At 43.3% G+C, this 21,964-nt stretch overlaps 1 protein-coding gene across 9 annotated transcripts in view; it reads right to left on the bottom strand.

Moving 5' to 3' along the window:
• The window catches only part of R3HDM2 (R3H domain containing 2), a 198,240-nt gene that overhangs the window by 158,897 nt on the left and 17,379 nt on the right, over window positions 1–21,964 (bottom strand). Inside the window, exon 2 of one of the 9 annotated variants that reach the window (XM_070937993.1) lies at window positions 55–81. The exons of the other annotated variants lie outside the window; for them this stretch is intronic. The gene's annotated coding sequence lies outside the window, so the exon portion shown is untranslated. The remainder of the gene's footprint in view (window positions 1–54; window positions 82–21,964) is intronic. 9 annotated transcript variants of the gene reach the window in all.

The raw sequence follows: 21,964 nt of genomic DNA, 5'->3' as shown, positions 1-21,964 counted from the left end.
GTGATATTGAAGGAATCTGTACTGTACTTACTCATTGTAAGCCCTAGTACCAACCTGGAATTACTTTGTACCAAAGCAGTCCTAAGAGGTAATGTAGAAAAACAGAACATTAGGTTACTTGCTTCAATACTGAGAAAAAAACTTTCTAGGAAATCCATCTATACTTCAACTGATTCGTAGACAAGCATCCAGAAGGATTCATATTACAGAAAAAGCTTTAAATTAAATGTTCAACCTGGGAACACTGTATGCCTCTAGCCACAGGAGTGATTGCATTAACATGATTAACAGGGAAAAAAAGTTTTAAAAACCTCGGTTTTTTTTTTGGAAAAAGTAAAACAGGGCTTCTTTAAAATAAAAGTTTAAGAGAAAAGTTTGGGAACCCTTTAAAACTATCAGATATACTGTAGCTTCATGATCTACAAATATACGTGGTTTAGCTAAGACTCAATCACATATTAAAAATTCTGATTAACTAAACAACTAAAAAAATACTGTGCCATGTTTTCACTGAGCACATGAAAGAGAAAGGGAGGGGAGGGAGAAAGAGAAAGAGAAAGAGAGGAAGAGAGGAAGGAAGGAAGGAGCTGGCTCTCTTATGGGAATAAATTGAGTCATAATATTGAGATACTCCAATCAATCGGACCTTGAAAGAGGCGGTGGTGAGACCTCTCCTCAAGAAGCCTTCCCTGGATCCGGCAATATTGGCTAATTATCGTCCAGTCTCCAACCTTCGCTTTGTTGCGAAGGTTGTCGAGAGTGTGGTGGCACGACAGTTTCCCCGGTACCTGGATGAAACGACGTATCTAGATCCGTTCCAGTCGGGCTTCAGGCCTGGGTACAGCACGGAAACGGCATTGGTCGCGTTGGTGGATGATCTCTGGAGGGCTCGGGACAGAGGTTGTTCCTCTGTCCTGGTCCTATTAGATCTCTCAGCGGCTTTTGATACCATCGACCATGGTATCATGCTGCACCGGTTGGAAGGGTTGGGGGTGGGAGGCACCGTACTGCGGTGGTTCTCCTCCTTTCTCTCTGACCGGTCGCAGTCTGTGTTGACAGGGGGGCAGAGGTCGACCCCGAGGCCCCTTATATGTGGGGTGCCACAAGGATCGGTCCTCTCGCCCCTTTTGTTCAACATTTATGTGAAGCCGCTGGGCGAGATCATCCGTGGTTTCGGGGTGGAGTACCATCAGTACGCTGACGACACCCAGCTGTACATCTCCACCCCAGACCACCCCAACGATGCCCTTGAAGTAATGTCCCGGTGCCTGGAGGCCGTACGGATCTGGATGGGGAGAAACAGGCTCAGACTCAACCCATCCAAGACCGAGTGGCTGTGGTTTCCGACGTCCCGATATAGTCAGCTGGTGCCATCGCTGACTATTGGGGGCGAAGCATTGGCCCCCACGGAGAGGGCTCGCAACTTGGGTGTCCTCCTGGATTCACGGCTGTCTTTAGAAGAGCATTTGACGGCCGTGACCGGGAGGATTTTTCATCAGGTTCGCCTGATCCGCCAGTTGCGTCCCTTTCTGGATCGGGACTCGTTACGCACGGTCACTCATGCCCTCGTCACCTCCCGTCTGGACTACTGTAACGCTCTCTACATGGGGCTCCCCTTGAGGAGCACTCGGAGGCTCCAACTGGCGCAGAGTGCAGCTGCGCGGGTGGTGATGGGAGCGACGTGGCGCTCCCATGTAACGCCCCTCCTGCGCGAGCTGCACTGGCTCCCGGTGGTCTTCCGAGTGCGCTTCAAGGTTTTGGTTATCACCTTTAGAGCGCTCCATGGCTTAGGACCTGGTTATCTACGGGACCGCCTGCTACCACCAATAGCCTCCCACCGACCAGTACGCTCCCATAGAGAGGGGCTCCTCCGGGTGCCGTCGGCCAAACAATGTCGACTGGCGGCCCCCAGGGGGAGAGCCTTCTCTGTGGGGGCACCTACTATCTGGAACGAGCTCCCCCCCGAGATACGGAGGATTCCGGATCTGCGTACCTTCCGTCGCACGCTTAAGACGTTCCTATTCCAGCAAGCCGGCCTGACCTAAACTTCTCCGCTTTTAAATGGGAATTTTAAATTTGGTTTTAAATTATTGGGGTTTTAAATATGGTTCAGCCAAATTTATTTAATTTGTTTTATCTCTATTTTAAATTTTGTATTTCCATGTTTTATTTTTATGGCTGTTCACCGCCCTGAGTCCTTCGGGAGTAGGGCGGTATATAAATTTAATAAAAAAAAAAAAAAAAAATAAAAAAAAAATAATCAGGTATCAATTTGAGAGGCTCTTCAATTGTTTAAAACACACACACACACACACACTCACACTCATGTTATTGCCATCACAGCCTGCTGTTCCCAATACAAATTTATGGAAATGAATCATGCCCTGATTAAAAAACATCTCTGTGAACTTCAGAAAAAGAGCTTTTAATGCCGATGAAGCTGGAAAGGCTTTGCCTTTTTATCAATTTATGGTCAGGCTGAGGGTGCCCAAATGGAGAAAATGAATGTTATTGTTATTTTTCCCAAGAGTAGCCTTCCAACAAAAACCAGAGATTCCTAAAGGATCTTATACCATTGTTATGGCGGCTGGAATCCAGTGGTGGGTTCCTCCCGGTTCGGCTGAGCCGGTAGCGGTGACGATATGATGTCACCGAACCGGTTCTCTTTGTTCGGGAGCTGGGCCCTCCAGCTCTCCCCCGCGTTATTCTTACCTTTTATTTGGCCCTGCCCCCAATCTATTTGCTGCCTCTCGAGTCCCAGCTGATTGGCTAGAAGGAAAAAAACTGTTTAAACTCTTGCTGCGGGGCTTCAAGGGGCCGCCCTACAGCTGATCAGTGTTAAAAGACAGTGTGGTGGTAGACCAGTGCACTCGAAAAAGAAATAAGTAGACCAGCGCCTTCAAAAACAAATGGGTAGACTGGTGCCTCCAAAAACAAATGAGTAGACCGGTGCCTCCAAGAACAAATGGGTAGACCAGTACAGCTCTGCAAGCAGTTAAAAGCCTGGTAGACCAGTACCTCTGCTAAATCCTAAAGAATTGTCACATGACCATCAAACCACGCCCACAAAATAAGCCATGCCCACAGAACCGGTAGTAAAAAAATTTAGAACCCACCCCTGCTGGAATCGTGGTGTTCATGAATTCCCCATAAGGAAAAAAACAGAATAAGATAAATGTGCACAGGAGTGGAAGCAAAGGGAAAATCTCTGCTCTCCAAAATTATATTACCATCCGTCTCAAGGTTGGAAAGACAACCTAAAGGATCCAGCAGGTGATTGGAATAATGCTCTGTGGAAAGTTCAGACAAAGATGGAACATTCTGCTATTAATGAGAGATGCTATATTCGGAGAAAATTAATCAAGGCATTCTATAAAAAAAGAACTTTATTAAGCCATTAAGCATAGTGGAGGAAGTATCATGATTAGGGGCTGTTCTGAGGTGAGTCAGCTCAGCATCACTGAGGGAACAATAGATTTTGAATTGCACCAACGAATCCTACAGGAGAATGTCAGGGTGCCCATCCGTAATCTGAAGCTGAAACGAATGTGAGTCATGCAGTATGATGATGATCCTAAACACACAAATGAATCTATGACAAAATGGGTAAAAAAAATAAATTTCATGTTATGGAATGGCTGACTCAAGGACCCAACTGACTTGAAGCAAGCAGCAAGCTAGATGGCTCAAAACTAATAATGAGCTGAAGCAACTTCCTAAAAGGGACATACCAAATTTCCATGCAATATGCACAAATGATCAACAAGTTTTGTTTATTGTTTTTAATTAATGGGGCCAAATTTATATATGTATATTTTAACTGTATTTTAATATTTGTACTTGATGTTTTTACTTGGCTGTTCACCGCCCTGAGTCCTCAGGGAGAAGGGCGGTATACAAATTCAAAATAAAATAAAATAAAAAATAAAAGTTCGGGAATGTCTGATTGAAGTAATTACTGCTAAAAAGTATGCCACCACTTATAATTATGTCTAAAACTCAGACTTTCCTAACAAAGAAAGTGATTAGTTGTTCAAATAGTTCAATAAAGACAATCTATGTGTTCCAATTTAGATACTTTGTTTAACCAGAACCACTTTATACATAAATAAGACAAACATATTACAGATCACAGCAATGCATGATAAAGAATACAGCTAGACCTTGACTTATGGCCGGTCGCTTAGCGACTGTTCAAAGTTCTGACAGATCTCCCAGGCTATTTATGACCCAGATTTGACGTTCTGATGCCCCCCACCCACCCGCCATAGTTATGTGATTGCATTTTCAGCCCTCAGCAACTGACTCTCATTTATGGCTATTTGCAGCATCCTGCGGTCACGTAATCACAATGTACAGGTTTTTGTTTTTGTTTTTGCTGGAAACGGCATTTACTTCCAGTTTCCAGCAAAAAAAAAAAAAAAACATGTTGCAGACAATGGATTTGCTTAACAATTGACATGGTCACTTAAGGACCATTCACTTAACAATCGCAGTGGTTCTCTTGGTTTATTCAATTTCTATTTTATTCCATTTCTATAGCAACCCAGTGTCATTTGGTTGAGTTGGGCAACTATGGAAATTGAATAAAAGTAAATAACGACCAATGGAAAAAAGTGGTAAAATCAGAAATGATTTGTCTGGTAGTGGTGCCTGCTTAACAATCGGCATGACCTATGACTGTAATTCTAGGCTCAATTAAGATCATGTTGAGTACTACTTGTACTTACAAAACTCACAAACATTCAGCAATGTAGCTATGAATTTTCCAGCTTAAATCTTACCATCCTTTTACCTAGGACATAATTTCTTCGCTTCAAACTGATTCTCCATATCAGGCTGTTCTGGAGATTACCAACCTGCTACCCATTAATATTTTGATCATTCAAAAGAAAGCATTACGTAACTAGAAAGAATTATTAAAATGTGCCCAACGTTTTTGCTCCAGCCATTTCATCCACTGCTTAGCAGATCAAGAATTACGGTAATCTAACTATCTTCCTACTTCAAATGGCAAAGGCATCAGAAGTAAATTTCTGAACCATCACTGCAAACGTTCTGTGGAACAGAGGCTGCTTCTTAATAATTCAATAGCTTGAGTAACATTCTAAATATTTCAGGCGAAAAGTTTCCCAATGAGAATCAGAGTTCAAGAACCCTCAAAGCAAGGTTTTGGTGCCTAAGCAATGAGAGGTAAACCAATGCGTTGAAGAAGTTTTGCACTGATCTTTAGATATTAAGGATATTACATTACCAGTTATGAATAGAATAGAATAGAATAGAATAGAATAGAATAGAATAGAATAGAATAGAATAGAATAGAATAGAATAGAATAGAACAATTCTTTATTGCCCAAGTTTGATTGGACACACAAGGAATTTGTCTTTGGTGCATATGCTCTCTGTGTACATATTATATGTAATACATCAGTTATATAAAGAGATGGATTTCATGATTTCTTATTGATTATATTAAATATCTGGGGCTTTATAAATCCCAAAATCTATCTATCTATCTATCTATCTATCTATCTATCTATCTATCTATCTATCTATCATCTATCTATCTATCTAAAAGCGAAAATCACTCATGCATTAATCACGAAATCTCCAGAACCGTAAAGCCTACAAACTTGAAATTTGTATGTTCCTCTTGGCTTCTAGGTACTCAATAAGAAAGGATTTTTCGAAATGACCATCAGAGCATTAGTATTTCCTATATTATTATAACAACTCTGATGCTAATTAGTTAGACGTTCTACTCCCCCTCCCAACTTGAAAATAACTCTGGAGAGAATGGGATAGCAAAGGACAGGCTTCTGTGGGGCGAGCCTCATGGAGGGGCTAGAAAGCCTGAGGGAGAGAAGGGGATAGGATAGGAGACTTTTCTGTGGGGCAAGGCTGAGGGAGAGAAGGGGATAGGATAGAGGAGGATTCAAGGTGCAAGTGTTGATTTATCAAGCCCGATCACATAGTTTTGTAGCAAAGCACAGGGATCCAGCTAGTATTTTAAATATATGCAAACAAATATGCCAAAACTTTTAGAAAGGCTTTAACTAGATGTTAATAGATGGTTAAAAATTCCTTAAACTTGTGAAGCAACTTTAATGTTATTAAAATGAATAGTCCCTCATTTGATTTATGCACTTAAGAGGTATTTCTATGTTAATATCAATTCTGCAGTCCTCTAAATGATGTTGAATTAAAACTTCCAGACAATGTGGATAATGTGGGAGGCAGGAACTAAAGAGCAAAATCCAGAAGACAAGCAAGATTTCTTTAAGAAGGTGAGATATATATATATATATATATATATATATATATATATATATATATATATATCAAATCAGTTCAATATGAATGTTGCATTGAGAACTTGATGAATTATGTCTTAATGAAGTAAATTGGATAACTGAGAAAAAACTAGAAATGGCTACTTTATTCTCCAGTGATTATGTAGACTAGATACAGTATTATCTTTCTTGACTTCTGTTAAAATGCCAGAGGATCTCAGCTCCTAAGCTTTACTTGATCTAAATTTAGCAAGGTAATGGAAACAGTCAGAAGGCATGGAAGTCATTTTAATATCTGCACTTGTATGTTGCCAGGCAGCTAATTTCTGGGTGATTTTAAAAGTATTCAACTAGAAAAAAAAATGTTACTGTGATAGGGATACACTGTTGCTTATAGAATAGCGTTATTAATTATTCTGCTCAAGATACTGGCTTCATTTGGAATGGAAGGTGACATACAGACCCAATTTAAACTAAACTGTGCTTAGTTTTAAGCCATGGTGTTTAACTAGAGATTCCTAAATAAAGCTTAATTAACTGGATTCATCCAAGTCATAAATCAGGACTCACAGCTGCAACAGCTTAGCATATTATAACACACTAAGCCAACATCAACAATTGTATAGGTAGTACACTCATTCAGTGATGGTTTGAAGTTGCAAGAATGCTGAACGAGCAGTACTTACAACTAGTACCTACAACTGGACTTGGAAGTTCCAGCCATCACAATATCCTCAGGGTCACATGATTGCAATCTGGATACTTGGCAACCAACCCACACAGTTACTACAGTTGCAGCATCTCGTGCCACATGATTGTCGCTTTTGACTTTCTCTGCTGGCTTCCAACAAGCAAAGTCAATGGGGAAGTCAACAGGGAAGGTTGCAAATCTCTCTAGTAAGTTGCTTTCTCCATTTTTTTCCTCCCAGGGATCTAGCCGCCCATAGCACCACCCTCAAGCCCACACTCTGTATTGCACGCTTGCTTATTTGGCCATGCTTGTGTGGCATTGTAGTAACCCCTTTCCCAGCTGGCTGCATTTGCTTAGCAACAGAAAATCCAGCCTCGGTTACTGTTTTAAAGCAACAAATACTTGTAGTGTGGCTTAGCATGATGTGATGTATGAACCCAATCTAAAAGTCCAGAGGTACAAAAGGAACATACAACATTAATGTATTATTCAAAACTCAGTTCTTTATATCTAAACAGAGCATTGGATTCACCTCCAATATCTTAAGTGTAATCCTTGCAGCCTGCCACATAAAACAATCTTTCCGAATCTTGTCTCTAGATATATCAGATTATTAACAAATCCACACAGCCTCATTGCCCAGGTACAAGGCCAGCTCTCTAACCATTCCCCAAGCACATGGCTGCATGCTGAACCTGTTTCTTGGAGTCCTTCTTCTGCTGAGGATATCTTAAGATGCTTAAGGAACATGCTTTCCGTAATACCCTGCCTGGAGACACTGTATGGAGTCAAATTAGAATATGTTGATATGTCTAACCTTCCAAGGCTGAAGAATGTAAGATATGGCCTCAATTACTTAATGATTTAGAGAGTTGATATTATTAGCAACACATAAACAAAAATTATTTATTGAGATAGATTACCTATGGATTATTACAATAAAATGTGATTACTGAAATGCTTATGTTGCATTTTGAGAGACATTCAACAATGTGCATGGGTTTTTTTAGATTTTTTTTTTTTAGCTTTAATTTTTGAGTGGGTTTTTGTGTGTGTGTATATTACATTTATAAAAAAAAAAATTGCAAGCCATACTGATGTGGACTGGAGAGATAGCCCTTCAGGTGCCCAACCTTTTCTTCTGCTCCTTGGTCCTCTTTGGGCTGCAGGGAAGGCCAGAATTCCTGCTTCTGCAGACACTTTTTTAGTTTGTTTTTAAATGGGTTGGTTGATAGTCCACCAGTCCACCTAGAATGTCTGAAGCCTTGAATCTGACCTGGTTGAATATATGTAACCAAAAGGACTCCTCTCTTATATATTTTGGCCTGCCTAGCAAAGAAATCTTCCCTTCCTACTGGATTCTGCTCCCTCCAAAATCAATTTTCCTTATTTTCTCTCTTCACATTATAGGTAATCCTTGATTTACAACCATTCCTTTAGTAACAGTGCCACTGAAAAAAATGACTTAGAGAGTGTTTTTCACATTTATGACCACTGCAGTATCCCCATGGTCACATGATCAAAATTCGGCTGCTTGGCAATTGGTTTACATTTATGACAGTTGCAGTGTAGTGGGGTCATGTGATCTTTGTGACCTTCTGACAAGCAGTCAATGGGGAAGCCAGATTCACTTAACAATTGTGGCAAGAAGTGCTGTAAAATGAGGCAAAATTCACTTGTCTTGCTTAACAATAGAAATTTTGGCCTCAAAATCATAAGTCGAGGACTTCCTGTATGTTCTTAGGATAATTCACAGCTCTCTCAGTAATCCACACAACTAACTGCTTTCCCAAATTCCAGTTCTTCAACACTCCTTATCTTGGTATACAAATCCAAATGATTACTACCGTGTTTCCCCGGAAATAAGACTGGGTCTTATATTAATTTTTGCTCCGAGACACACATTAGGGCTTATTTTCTGGTTTGATCTTATTTGGGGGAAAATACAGTACTAAATGCATCCATCTGGCTGACAATCTTAACTGGGGCTTATTTTGGGGATAGGGCTTATATTATGAACATCCTGAAAAATCATGCTAGGACTTAATTTTCCAGTTGGGTCTTATTTTCGGGGAAACAGAGTAGTTGGCAGCAAACCCTCAAGTCTCTTCGTCATAGTTAGCTCAAACAGTCAATCCATAGTTTCAAGGATTTAAAAAGAAAAAAAATCAATTAGTTGACAGTAGAATGATAAAGAAAAAAAAAGAAAAGAACTGCAATGAAGTAATGTGGTCAGTTATAGACATCTTTTATCTGGTGCATGTGACAACCTCTGCTCCACCAGCTGCATTGGTTGCCTGTAAGCCTTTCAGTTCAGTTCAATTCAAGGTGTTGGTAATACGTAATCTATAAAGTCTTTCATGGGAAGGACTGGATTACTTGGGGGAGTGTCTCTCCCCAATTATACATACCTATCCTGTGAGATCCAGTAGGACACACATGCTCTGGATCCTAACCATTAGGAAGTATCATCTGGCAGGTCCCCCGAGGAGAATCTTTTCTTTTGTGATGCCCACCCTCTGCAACACAGGTGGGGAATCATGGCCCCTTTTAAGACTTGTGGACTTCAATTCCTAGAATTCTGGGAGTTGAAGTCCACAAGTCATAAACGGGCCATAGTTCCCCACCCTTGCTCTGCAACATGATTCCCCCAGAGATTAGACTTGCTACTGGCTTTCTCTTCCTAAAGATTTGGTTCTGCTGCTGAGCCTGGAGCTCAAAAATTACCTATACTGGCAAATAATAATAATAATAATAATAATAATAATAATAATAATAATAATAATAATAAATCCTAGGAGTTAAAGTTTAGAACATCTGAATGCCACTAGATTGGGGAAGGCTTCTGGTAGCACTTTAGGGCAACCAATACATTTTCTAGGTGACTGCTAAATTCCTTTCCTATCCTGTCTATTTTATTGAAGAGGCTAAATAGTTCTTAGAACAGCAAGTTCTTTATAAGCAACACGAACCACACATGGCCCCAAGCAGGTTGGTCATCTCAACAAATCCCGGGTTTCTCCATTTCTTTAAGAATAGGAAAATACTCTCCTTCTCATTTCAGTGAAGCTATTTCACAAGAAAAGGTAAGAGTAACATATCCACTTCCACTAACGACTGCAGCTTCTAATTGGCCTTGCCTCATGAAAATTATATGAATAACCTTATTAATCTGTGAATGTTTTGAAGCCAACTGAAGATTTTTCCCTTTAAGACAGATCTTGACTGATATCCTTGGTACTGAAATCCCCCCTCCCCTCAACTTCTCTCCCACAGACAGTGATGGAAAGTATTCTGCAGACTCTCTTGCTTTCAAATAGTGCTGCTACTGCATCATGTTCTATTTCTTCAATATAGACACTCGCGTTCCAATCCTCACTAACGCTATTAGTCAACCATCACCATACAGCAGGTTCATTAAACCGCGGCTTCCTAAAAGCAGTGGCCCATATTTTTTTTTACGCAAGGGAAATACATTATCATTATTAAAATACCCAGCCCTGCAATGCATTCATATTGCTCAGCAATGGAGCTCGTTTTCAAACTGAAAAATTATCTATCTTTGATAGCTTATTTTCAATAATTTATATAGCAACCATTGTAACAATGATTCAAGGTAGTGAATGATAAAAATAAAACAAATACATACCCAAAAATTTAAAGAGAAACAAACCATCATTCACGTAGCCAGGAGACAAGTCCCTTGACACACTTAGAGCCCCAGGCCTGAGTACAGAGCCAGGTTTTTAGGGTCTTATGAAAGGACAGCAGGGCTGAGGTCAACCTAGTCTCTGGTTCCAGTGGGTGGGCGCTCTGGGAGAATGGGCGTTGTCTTACCTGAATGCTCGTTCTGCGTAGCAGTGGGGCCAGCAGTCAGGAATGGGTTAATTCCGTCATCTGTCCTGGACTGAATCTGCAATTTGTGAAGCTCCTCCTCTTCTTCTTGCTTCCCAGATTTCCGCCAAAGGAGATGCTGCAGACTGGAGAGCTGAACTGACAAGAAAACATTAGTAGCCAACCCTCCCCACAGCGAGGATCGGGCGAACAAGGGAGGGGCTGACTGCTGGCCCCACTGCTACGCAGAACGGGCGTTCAGGTAAGACAATGCCCATTCTACTATAGACTGGGGCCAGCAGTCAGGAATGGGACATGCCAAAGCAGAACCCCCTATAGGGAGGGAGCCGACCGGGCCGGAGCAGCCACCCCCGTATGGACTTGTTGCAAAACCCTACGGCCAAAAGCCGCCTCCGCCGATGCGTAGACATCTAACTTATAATGACAAATAAATGGGGAAGGAGACGACCAGGTGGCCGCCCTACAAATATCCTCCAGGGAGACCTGAGTGGACCAAGCGGCTGAGGTGGAAGCGCTACGGGACGAGCGGGCAGTGATACGGCGTGGAACTGGCAAGGACTGAACCTCGTAGGCAGTGGCAATAGTAGCCCGAAGCCAACGACCAATGGTAGCAGAAGTTACCTTATGACCCAAGGTCGCTGGTTGGAAGGACACGAAGAGACTCTCCAAACAACGAACCGAGGAGGTTCGTTTAAGGTAAATACAGAGAGCCCTACGGACGTCCAAGGTATGCCAGATATGTTCTAAATGATGGGCCGGATTGGGACAAAAGTTGGGGAAGACCAATTCTTGAGACCTATGAAAGAGGGTACTGACCTTCAGGATAAAAGAAGGGTCCAAGCTCAGTACCACCCAGTCAGTATGAAATATTAAGTCGGGCCTGGTAGAGAGGGCAGCCAGCTCCAAGAATCGGCGAGCCGAAGTGATGGCGACCAAGAAGGCCACCTTGTAGGTAAGGTAACGAAGACCCACCTCCCGCAGGGGTTCAAAGGGGCCTTGAGTGAGTGCCTTGAGAACTTTAGGTAGATCCCAAGTGGGGTATCTATGAAGGGCGGGAGGGCTGAGGTTAGTGGCCCCCTTGAGGAATTGCCTAATGAGAGGTATCCTAGAGAGAGGTTCCAAGGACCCACACAACAAAACTGACGAGAGGGCAGCTACCTGTCTCCGCAGTGTGTTGGGCGACAAACCTGACATCAAACCGGTCTGCAGGAACTCCAAGACCTGTTCTGTTGTAGCTGCCGTGGGGACCAGACCCCTCTGGATACACCAGCTGCAGAAGGAAGACCAGGTCGAGTCATAAATATGGTTGGTGGAGGCCCGTCTCGAAGCCTGCAAGGTGGCTATGACCCCTGAGGAAAGATTACAGTTCCGCAAGATCTGCCGCTCAACCACCATGTGGTCAGTTTGAGCCATTCGACATCTGGGTGGAGCAGGGACCCTTGACTGAGCATCTGCTGATTCCGGGGGAGCCGCCAAGGAGGGGGCACCGATAGGGCCATCAGGTCCGCAAACCAGGGACAATGAGGCCAATGTGGGGCGATCAAGATCAGCTCGGCCTTCTCGTCCAGCAACTTCCGGATGACCTTGGAGATTATAGCCAGCGGTGGAAAGGCATAAAGCAGGCCCAAGGGCCAAGGGATCCTCAGAGCGTCCACGCCCTCCGCCCCCGGCGTCGGGAATCGAGAGAAGAATCTGCTCGTCTGGAAGTTGGTGCCGGAGGCAAAGAGATTGACCACCGGAATGCCGAAGCGGAGAGTGATGTCGTTGAAGATGGATGGATGGAGATGCCACTCTCCCTGATCTACCGTGGCCCTGCTGAGAAGATCCACCTGGGTGTTTGCTGTCTCGGAGATGTGGGAGGCCCGGATGGACTCCAGATGCCTCTCCGCCCAGAGACCCAGGCGTTCGGCTTCCCTCATCAGATGGTGAGAATGTGTGTCCCCCAGGGGGTTCATGTGAGCCTTTGCGGCCATGTTGTCTGTCCTGACTAGGATGTAACGGTCCTGCATGGTGGTCTGGAAGGCTCTCAACACTAGGTGAATGGCCCGAAGCTCTAGCCAGTTTATGCCATTGGCCAAGTCGGCTGGAGTCCACCGGCCCTGAGTGAAGTCCGAGCCCAGATGTGCTCCCCAGCCGTAAAGCCCGGCATCTGTTGTGAGGACCAGGCAGTGAGGGTCCCTGAAACTCCGACCCTTGAGCAGAGCTGGTGATGACCACCAGCGAAGAGAGAGGCATACTTTGGGGGGAAGCCGAATCTGTTGGGGGGGAGGAGCTCTTGTCAGCTCGTTGATACGGAAGAAGGAGCCACTGCAGAGCCCTGCAGTGGAGACGTGCCCACAGAACGATGCCGATGCACGACACCATCTTTCCGAGGAGCTGGGAATGCAGGCGGACCAGAACGGGCCGTCCCGACGCCACCTTCCTGACCAGCGACCACAAGCTGGTCAGGCGTTCCTGGGAAAGATAGACCTTGCTCTGGACCGTATCTATCACCGGCCCGAGGTGCTAAATGCGGGTCTCTTGGCCATGTTGATGGAAAATCCGTGGCTTCGCAGGACCCGCAAGGTGGTTTCCAGGTCCTGTCGCGCTAGTCGCTCCGAACTGGACTGGATAAGGAGATCGTCTAAGTAGAACTGAATCCTTATCGGCAGTGTCCGGAGGTGGCCTGCCAGCACTGCCATCAATTTGGTAAACACTCAAGGAGCCGAGGATAGGCTGAAGGGAAGAGCCCTGTACTGGTAGTGACGAGCCGCATGGCAGAAGCAAAGGAATTTTTGGTAGGCCGAATGAATGGAAACGTGGAGATAGGCCTCCGTCAGGACGATTGACGTGAATACATCACCATCCCTGATGGTCTCTAATATGGTCTGCAGGGACTGCATTTTGAACCGGCGATATGCAATTCACCAGTTCAAAGACTTGAGATCGAGAATTGCTCTCCATCCCCCCGAGGATTTCTGGACGAGGAACAGGCATGAATAAAATCCTTGTCCATGCTGCTCCAGTGGAACCAGTTCTACCGCCCGAATTTCCAGAAGGTGGTTTATTGCAGATTCCATCAGGAGCCTGTGTGACCAATCCCGAGAAAGCGGGCATCAGAAAAATCGAGTCAGGGGGAGTGAAGAGGAATTCCAGGGAGAGGCCTGACCTGACCGTCTCCCTGACCCAAGCATTCGAGGAGGACGCCTCCCACTGGCTGATGAAAAGAGCCAGGCGCCCTCCGATGGGAGGGTCCGACAAGCAGTCAACGGGACCTGCGAAAGGGGCGGCCCCATCTTCCCCGAAAGGATCTACGTGCCTGGCCCCTTTGGCTGAACCCGCTCTGTCTATCCTGGGATTATCCTGGCAGGGGGAGAAGTATCTCTGAGCCCTGGATCCGGAAAAACTGGAGACTGAACTCCTAAAGGAACAAAAAGAAGAAGAGGGGCGTGAATCCGCCCGTCTGGATAAGGAAGGGAGGATCTTACGCTTATTCTTAGATTCAATGAGAAGGGGCTCAAGAGGAGCCCCAAAGAGCCTGTCCCCCGAATATGGGGAGGACGCCAACCGCCATTTATTTTTGGCATCCGCCTGCCATTGGCGAAGCCACAAAAGGCGACGGGATGTAATGCTGGAGCCGATGGCCTTGGCGGCGAACCTGGAAGCGTTCAAAGTGGTGTCCGCCGAGTATTCCAGGGCGGGCACAATTTTATTTACATCCTGATGGGCCCTGTTATCTGACACAGGTAAACGGTCCTGCAGCTGCTTAATCCACATGAGTGTGGCCCTATTGAAGAAGGAAGCAGCCGAGGAAGCCTTAATGGCCCAAGCTGCTGCCTGATGGGCTTTGGTGAGAGAATGTTCTAACCTCTTATCCTCAGGTCGAAGACCCTCCTCAGGAGGACCCGTGAGAACAGCTGAAGTTGTGAGAGAGACCACAGGGGGATCCACTACAGGAACCTGCAGAATGGAAGAAATGTCAGAAGCCATGTTACACAGACGTCTGTCCAATGCATTAGGATTAGGACCAGAAACCAGGGCAGACGACTGCTGCATAACGACATCCTTGAACATCTTTGGAACAGGGATTTCCTCCTCCTCGAATGCAGGTTACTCAAACAAGGAAACTGAAGGGCCCGCATCATCCCCTGCAGGACCTGGTTTGGGTTGGGGAAGACCCAGCCAGGTGGTAAGTTTGGCCTTGTGAAGGAGAGATGTGAAGATCTGAGGTTTGAACAGACCAACAAAGGATGGCTGATCTGGGGCCAGATCCTCATCATCTGATAAACCCGGTTCCCCAAGGTCGTCCCCTGCTGCAGAATCCTGATTAGAAGAAGCTCTGCCATAGTCCTGATCCTGGGCCAGGTCCACCGAACCTTGCGAAAGCTGAAGGGCCCCCTGAGCTGATGAATGTTCAGTTACCCACGAATTGGTTCTGCGCTGCATCTCCTCAGCTATGCCATGCTGAACCGCTGCCTGGATTAGGGCCGCTAAATCAGGTGCTGAGGGTAGAGGCACCGCAGTCCCCTGGGAAGGGCCCACTGCCTGTGGAAGGGGAGCTTGTGACAAAGGTTGAGGCGTAGCCATGGAGTTCGAAACGGCCTTACCGCCGCTAAATTTGCTCCAGAAAGCCAGCCTTGTAATCGTGGTCACAGGGCTTCGCGGAGAAGCGGCAGCGGTGCCCCGACAAAATGGCAGCCGCTCAATTGCGCTCGGCTCCGCTCCGCAAGTCAGGCGTATAGGCAAAGCCCAGGGATGCTGATCCAGGACTCTGCCGGCTGGCAGAGTCGCTACTCCGAAAGAACGGCCTTCAGTGGGCTCCGGCCGAAGCTGTTCGCGCTGGTAGGCAGGATCTCAACCGGACAGCCAGGAGGTACTTGCTGAAACCGCTGAGCGGTCCTCAGCGGTATCGGGCGTGAGCCCTACACGCTGGGAAGAAGAGCTCACCAGATCCCTGGGAGCCCTCTAGAATCAGTCAATTTAAAATTTGAGAAAAATCTCCTTAGATTAGAAGAAAAAAACTGCTGCAAACAGTCAGAAAGGGTCAGCTCAGCAAAGTCTGTCCTTACAGATCGACTGAGTCTGAAATCTGGGAAGCAAGAGGAAGAGGAGGAGTTTCACAAATTGCAGACTCAGTCCAGGACAGATGACAGAGTTAACCCATTCTTGACTGCTGGCCCCACGCTATAGTAGAAATGGCTTGTCTTCTGAGCCTTCCTTAGTCAGGACTCACAGCATTGCCATCCTGCAGGACAGGATGGAATAAATAGACAACCAGGAAGACAAAGTCCCTTAAATAATCCAGCCCCAAGCTATGAAAGGCTTTAAATGTAACAACCAGCACCTTGAATTGCACCTGAAAGCACATCTGTAATCAAGGCATCTCACAAAGTAGTGGTGATATGTACACCGAATAACTGGTGAAATTAACTATCTATGCCACTGCATTCTGCACTACTTGAAGCTTCTGAATATTCTTCAGAAGCACCTTTGTATAGAGACCATTCCAATAGTCCACACAGGGGGCAACAAGGTAGTGATGGTGAGCAGGGCCTCCCACTCCAAGAATAGGCACAACTGATGCACAACTCAAAGGTATGCAAAGGCCTTCCTAGCCGTGGCTGGGCTAGGTTCTGGAGGAGCCTGTCATTTGCTGCAAGGTTCATTTTGGGAAAGAGATCAACCATATGATGAAACAAATAAAAATATAATAATTTGCATTGTATTAATTTAAAAGACACATCTTAATTATCTTTTTTTAAAAGCAAAGAAGGCTGGTGCAAAGATTCATAGGTTCTAAAATTGGCATGGAGCATAGGAAGAATTCTGTACATGACTGTCATCAAGAAAGAATTTGCTCCATAGGTCTTAATAACTGGGCAGGTTTAAACTGAGATGAGTAGGTACAGACAGAAATAAAATGGTTAGGGTTTTAAAGAATAAAATCAATATTCTCACATCTGGAAAAGGATGTGCACAAAGATGTGCACAAAGTTGTTTTCCTCTGTGCATGGAGCAAATGTTGGCTTTAGAAGTTAGGCCAGATTATTTTCAGCCTGTCTACAGGTTCAAGAAACTGTTGGTGATTTCACAGTGACTTTACACTGGAATGAACCCCTACAATTAAGTGGGGGGGCACTTCTATTGATAGATCTCTCACTTAATTTCGATATGTCAAGTGAAACAAGTCAGGCCCAACCTTATTTAATATCTTGCTGTTGTTGGATTCACTATTTCCCCTTAAGATACGTCTTCTTGCTAGTCCGGTTTGCATGGCTATTGTTAGCTGAATATATAACAGCTTTATCATAAAAGCTTCCAGGCAGATTCAGTGACCCGGTTTAAAGTTGGTAGCTAACTTCCAAATAAGTGCACTATGTAAAAAGAAAGGCACAGTATGGATTAATTGTTCAGATGCTTGGCTAGAGCTGGAGACACCCAGATTCAAATACATTCCCAGCCACAGAAACTGAATGGCCTTAGTACTATATAAGATACTATTTCTCAGTCCAGCCTATTTTGAGAGTTATTGTTATGGATAAAAAAAAATTTGAGAACACTGCCTCAAAATTTTGGAGGAAGGGCAGAATATAAACTTAATGAATAAATAATAAATAAGAATAATCTGACCAAACCACCTAAGTGAAAACACATTTTACATTTGGATTTCATTTTCATTTCCAAACTTGTGTGACGATATGGAGGGATAATCTTAGCAAAGGAATCCATGAGTGATGTGCATATAAAAGAGACAGTAGATGACATCCCAGTTTTGGGAAAGATGGAGCATGAAAAATAAGATCAAATAATCACATCTTATATTCTGTATGGTACAAGAGGGGGCAGAGGGATATTCTAACAGATGTTCAAAATTCTGTTATAGTATATCCTATAACAATAGACTACCCTGGAACCAGAGTTCATATAAAGATAAACTGATTAACTGATATATCTTTATATCAGTTAATATAAAAATAAACTGATAAACTGTCCACTGATAAACATTTACAAGAACATTAGCAATTGTCATAGGCCTGCCCCCATCAGCCAAAAATAATTAACTACTGCCAGATTTAAACAGAGATATGTTTCTTATCATATTAAATATTCATCACTACATTAATGCAAGAATGTCTGTGTCTCACATTTAACAACTGTTTTATAAAATATCTTTGTCAAGAAGGTAATCATCACTGTCTGTTACATTCACTGTTTATTACTCCTCCACCACAACCTCAATTATGTGTGTGAGATAGGAGAGAGGGAGGGAGGGAGGGAGGGAGGGAGAGAAGCAGAGAGATCATGCATTCATCCGGCTTTCTCTCAGAAATACTTTTGCATCTTATCAAAGAAAACTGTCCCTGAAACTTTTATCCCATAATTATTTTATTAGTCTTTAAGGCATAATACTTTATTCTTTTCACTGTGGGCGATGTAAAATAAATTTTAACACTACATTAAACTAAACCAATATATAGACTAAGTTCCAAAAATTGGAGCAAATACTGAGCTGCAAAAAGGCTTGTTATACATGTGACTTCCTAATACCTGATGCTAAGGAAAGCTAGAAAAGCAATTTGAGATGTTGCTCAAGGATGTGCTTCTAAAGAGTCAAGAAAGCACCTAGGACCCCAATCAGCAATTCCAACAAACAGGTGAATACAACACTTGATGCTAGCAACATTAAACCAAATTTACTTTGAATATCTTAATTCTAATCCTATCTTCACTACCTGTCTAAAATTACTAAAACTGTATTAAATTCTTACGTTGTATATTTTCCCATTCCCATTTTCCCATTCAAAGTTTGGCAAGCAAACTGAACCTTAGTTTCATCCCAGAACATTTGTGAGACTACTGATCTCCAGTCTCTTTAACACCCCTTTCCTTTGATCACTCTGACTGGAACTGAGAAGAATTGAAATCAGTAACTGCCAGAGAGCTACTACCTGTAATTCCCAACTCTGGACTACAGTAAGCCCCCAAAATGATCTGCTATATTCCAAATCAATGAAAGCAAATAATGCTTCCCATTCAAGCATAATTAAGTCTCTCAGAAGCTACATATCTTGTAGTCCATAATGAATCTGCTATAAGGATGTTGTGATTTTTAATTTTTGATACAAAACTATGCCATGAATTTCTATAGTATAGCCTAGCTAATTAGCTAAAGCAAGTATGTTAAGTTAGAAGTACTTTCTCTTTATTTTTGTGATGACAGTTCTGTATTATTAATTAATACATTCTACTTCCTAGTTGATCAATCTTTGTGATTTTTTAAGGCACTGGTTCTCAACCTGTGGTCTATGGACCCCTGGGGAGGCTGTGATGTCATCACTGGGGTCTGCGAAGGCTTGAAGAAATGTTATGGTTTAAATCTTGAGTTAAGTCTTGATTTTTCCATAGCCATAGTCCATGGCCACAAAAGGTATCCCCACGCCCCGTCTGCAGTGAAGAAAAGGCTGAGAACCATTGGTATAAGGTCTACACATTCCATTTCATCCATCTCATCTTCAACTTTCTCTTTTCAATTACATATATTTAAAAAATTACCTTTAAGTCTGTAGGGCAGCAGTCCCCAAACTTTTTGGCCCTAGGGACCGGTTTTGTGGAAGACAATATTTCCACAGACCAGAGAGGAGGAGGAGCGCCTAACCTAGATCTCTCACATGCGCAGTTTGCTGTAGGGTCACATTCCTATGAGAATCTAATGCCTGATGATCTGAGATGGAGCTGAGGCATTGTTGATAGCGCTGGGGAGCGGCTGCAAATACAGGTGAAGCTTCGCTCACTCACCTGCCGTTCAGCTCCAGCTGTGTGGTCTGATTTCGAACAGGCCATGGACTGGTACTAGAGCAGTGGTTGGGAAACCTTGCTCTAGGGTATACGGCTCAAATTTACATGGATTGTATGCGGTCATGTAAGTGACAGGAGCATTAATATTTGGTTCACAAGAACCAGCTATTAAATTTTGTTTAGGGAAATATAGACTATAAGAAAAACTAGATTTCTCTTTCATACACAGACATACATGTAAATGTTTTCCCATATATCAGTGTCCATAACGTGTAAAGCAACTGGTTTTCTTTCCCTTTTTTAATGCTAAAGCATAAGCGTTTCAAAGGTTTTCTTTCATTGCTGTTTTTCCATGCATGCTTAAGCTCCAAGTTCTCAGATTGTAAACTACTCTACTTCAATTCTGACATTCTGTGGTAAAACTGCACCCTGGGAAATGCAGATGTGCCTAGACTCAGGAAAAATGTGTTTCATCCATGGAATGTGGTTCAGTCCTCATTCTATTAAGATTCTCACTGATAAATATTCCTGAATGACCATTTTTTTTCCAGAAAAGCAGGTAAAAATTATTGGGATGTCAACAGATGCAAAAGTCATGATGGAAATAAAGTACAAATAGCCCTCAGCTTATGAAGTCAACTGAGGCCAGAATTGCCATTGTTAAATGATGTAAATGCCACTTAAAAGATAATTCCTGCAGTACAAGTGTTGGAGTTAAGCGAAACACAAGCAAAGAGGTCACTCTTCGCTCTATGACCTCCTGCCAGCTTCTCCATTGACTTTGCTTGTCAAAAGCCAGAAAAGAAGCTTGCAAATGTCTGTCATCTGAGCATAGGATGCTGTGACATTGTATTCACAAGCTGGACATCGAGTGCCTGGATTGCAATCATCTGACTATGGGGATGCTGCAACGGCCGGAATGCCAAGGACCAGTCGTAAGAACCACTTGTTCAATGTTCTTTGAACAGTGGCTGAACTAGTGGTCATTAACTGAGGACCATCTATATGTTTTTCCTCAGGAAAAAAGTACGTCCCTCAGAAATAAAGAACCCCTCTACCCTTCCTTAAAATTAGTGAGGAACAATAGAATAATGGAAATTCAAAGATAGAAAGACATAACAAAGGTGCTTATGATAGGTTGCTAACTTCCCTTGTTTTATATTTTCCAATTTCAACTGAATGAATTTTCGTTCATTCAGTTCACATAGTCAGGAAGCATGCATTGTTTAGTACCTTTAAATTGGTTTCTAAATTTGAGCATTTGTCAAGAGACAACATTTAAATTAATGGATGGCTTGCTTAACATATTATAGTATTAAGGGGCTTTTTTTCTTTTTCTTTTCCTTTGTTTCTTACTTACTGTACTAGAGACTTACTTTAGACTGAGGTCTAAGAAGTCTTCAGTATTACGGTCCTTGGGCTGCTGAACAAGATTTCATGCAGCATTCATAATGATTTGAGTCCAAGACTCTTACTCTAAGGCAAAGTTAAGCCGGTCTCAAAATCACGCCAATCTCATCTTCAGCTATATCACAAGAGCTTTCTAAGCAATTTGTAAAAATCAACTTGCCCACTTATTTTGTTCCACATGCTTCCCACTGTTTGTTGTGCTAAGTAGAGGCACTGTCACGTTGTCACAGCATTTGAAAGTGGTGACAGAGGCAGTTAGGACACCATCGTTTCAAATATGGAGTTCAGTAGCTGTGATTACTGTATGTTGTCAGAATTATAACATGCTAATTGCAAATAATCTCACTATACCATCACAGACAGGCAACTAGAATACCTTAATACAGGTAGTCCTCGACTTACGACCACAATTGAGCCCAATATTTCTGTTGTTAAATGAGACATTTGTTAAGTGCATTTTGCCTCATTCTACGACCTTTCTTGTCACAGTTGTTAAGTGAATCACTACAGTTGATAAGTTACTAACCTGGTTTTTAAATAAATCTGACTACCCCATTGACATTACTTTTTTTTTTTTTTAATTTGATTTATATGCCACCCGTCCGGAGACTCAGGGCGGCTTACAATGTGTTAAGCAATAGCCTTCATACTTTTGTATATTTATACAAAGTCAGCTTATTGCCCCCACAAACTGGGTCCTCATTTAACCTACCTTAGAAAGGATGGAAGGCTGAGTCAACCTTGAGCCTGGTAAGATTCGAACCTGCAGTAATTGCAGGCAGCTGTGTTAATAACAGGGTGCTTTAAACCACTGTACTACCAAGGCTACTTGTCAGAAGGTTGCAAAAAGTGTCACATGACCCTGGGACACAACAACGGTCATAAATATGAACCAAGCATCTGAATTCTGATCACATGATCTTGGGGATACTGCAATGGT

The sequence above is a fragment of the Pituophis catenifer genome, unplaced genomic scaffold (assembly GCF_029215685.1).
Source record: "Pituophis catenifer annectens isolate HBS135680 unplaced genomic scaffold, rPitCat1.0.hap2 SCAF_2, whole genome shotgun sequence".
In the NCBI taxonomy this organism is placed as follows: domain Eukaryota; kingdom Metazoa; phylum Chordata; class Lepidosauria; order Squamata; family Colubridae; genus Pituophis; species Pituophis catenifer.
This window is presented reverse-complemented; position numbering and strand designations above follow the sequence as displayed.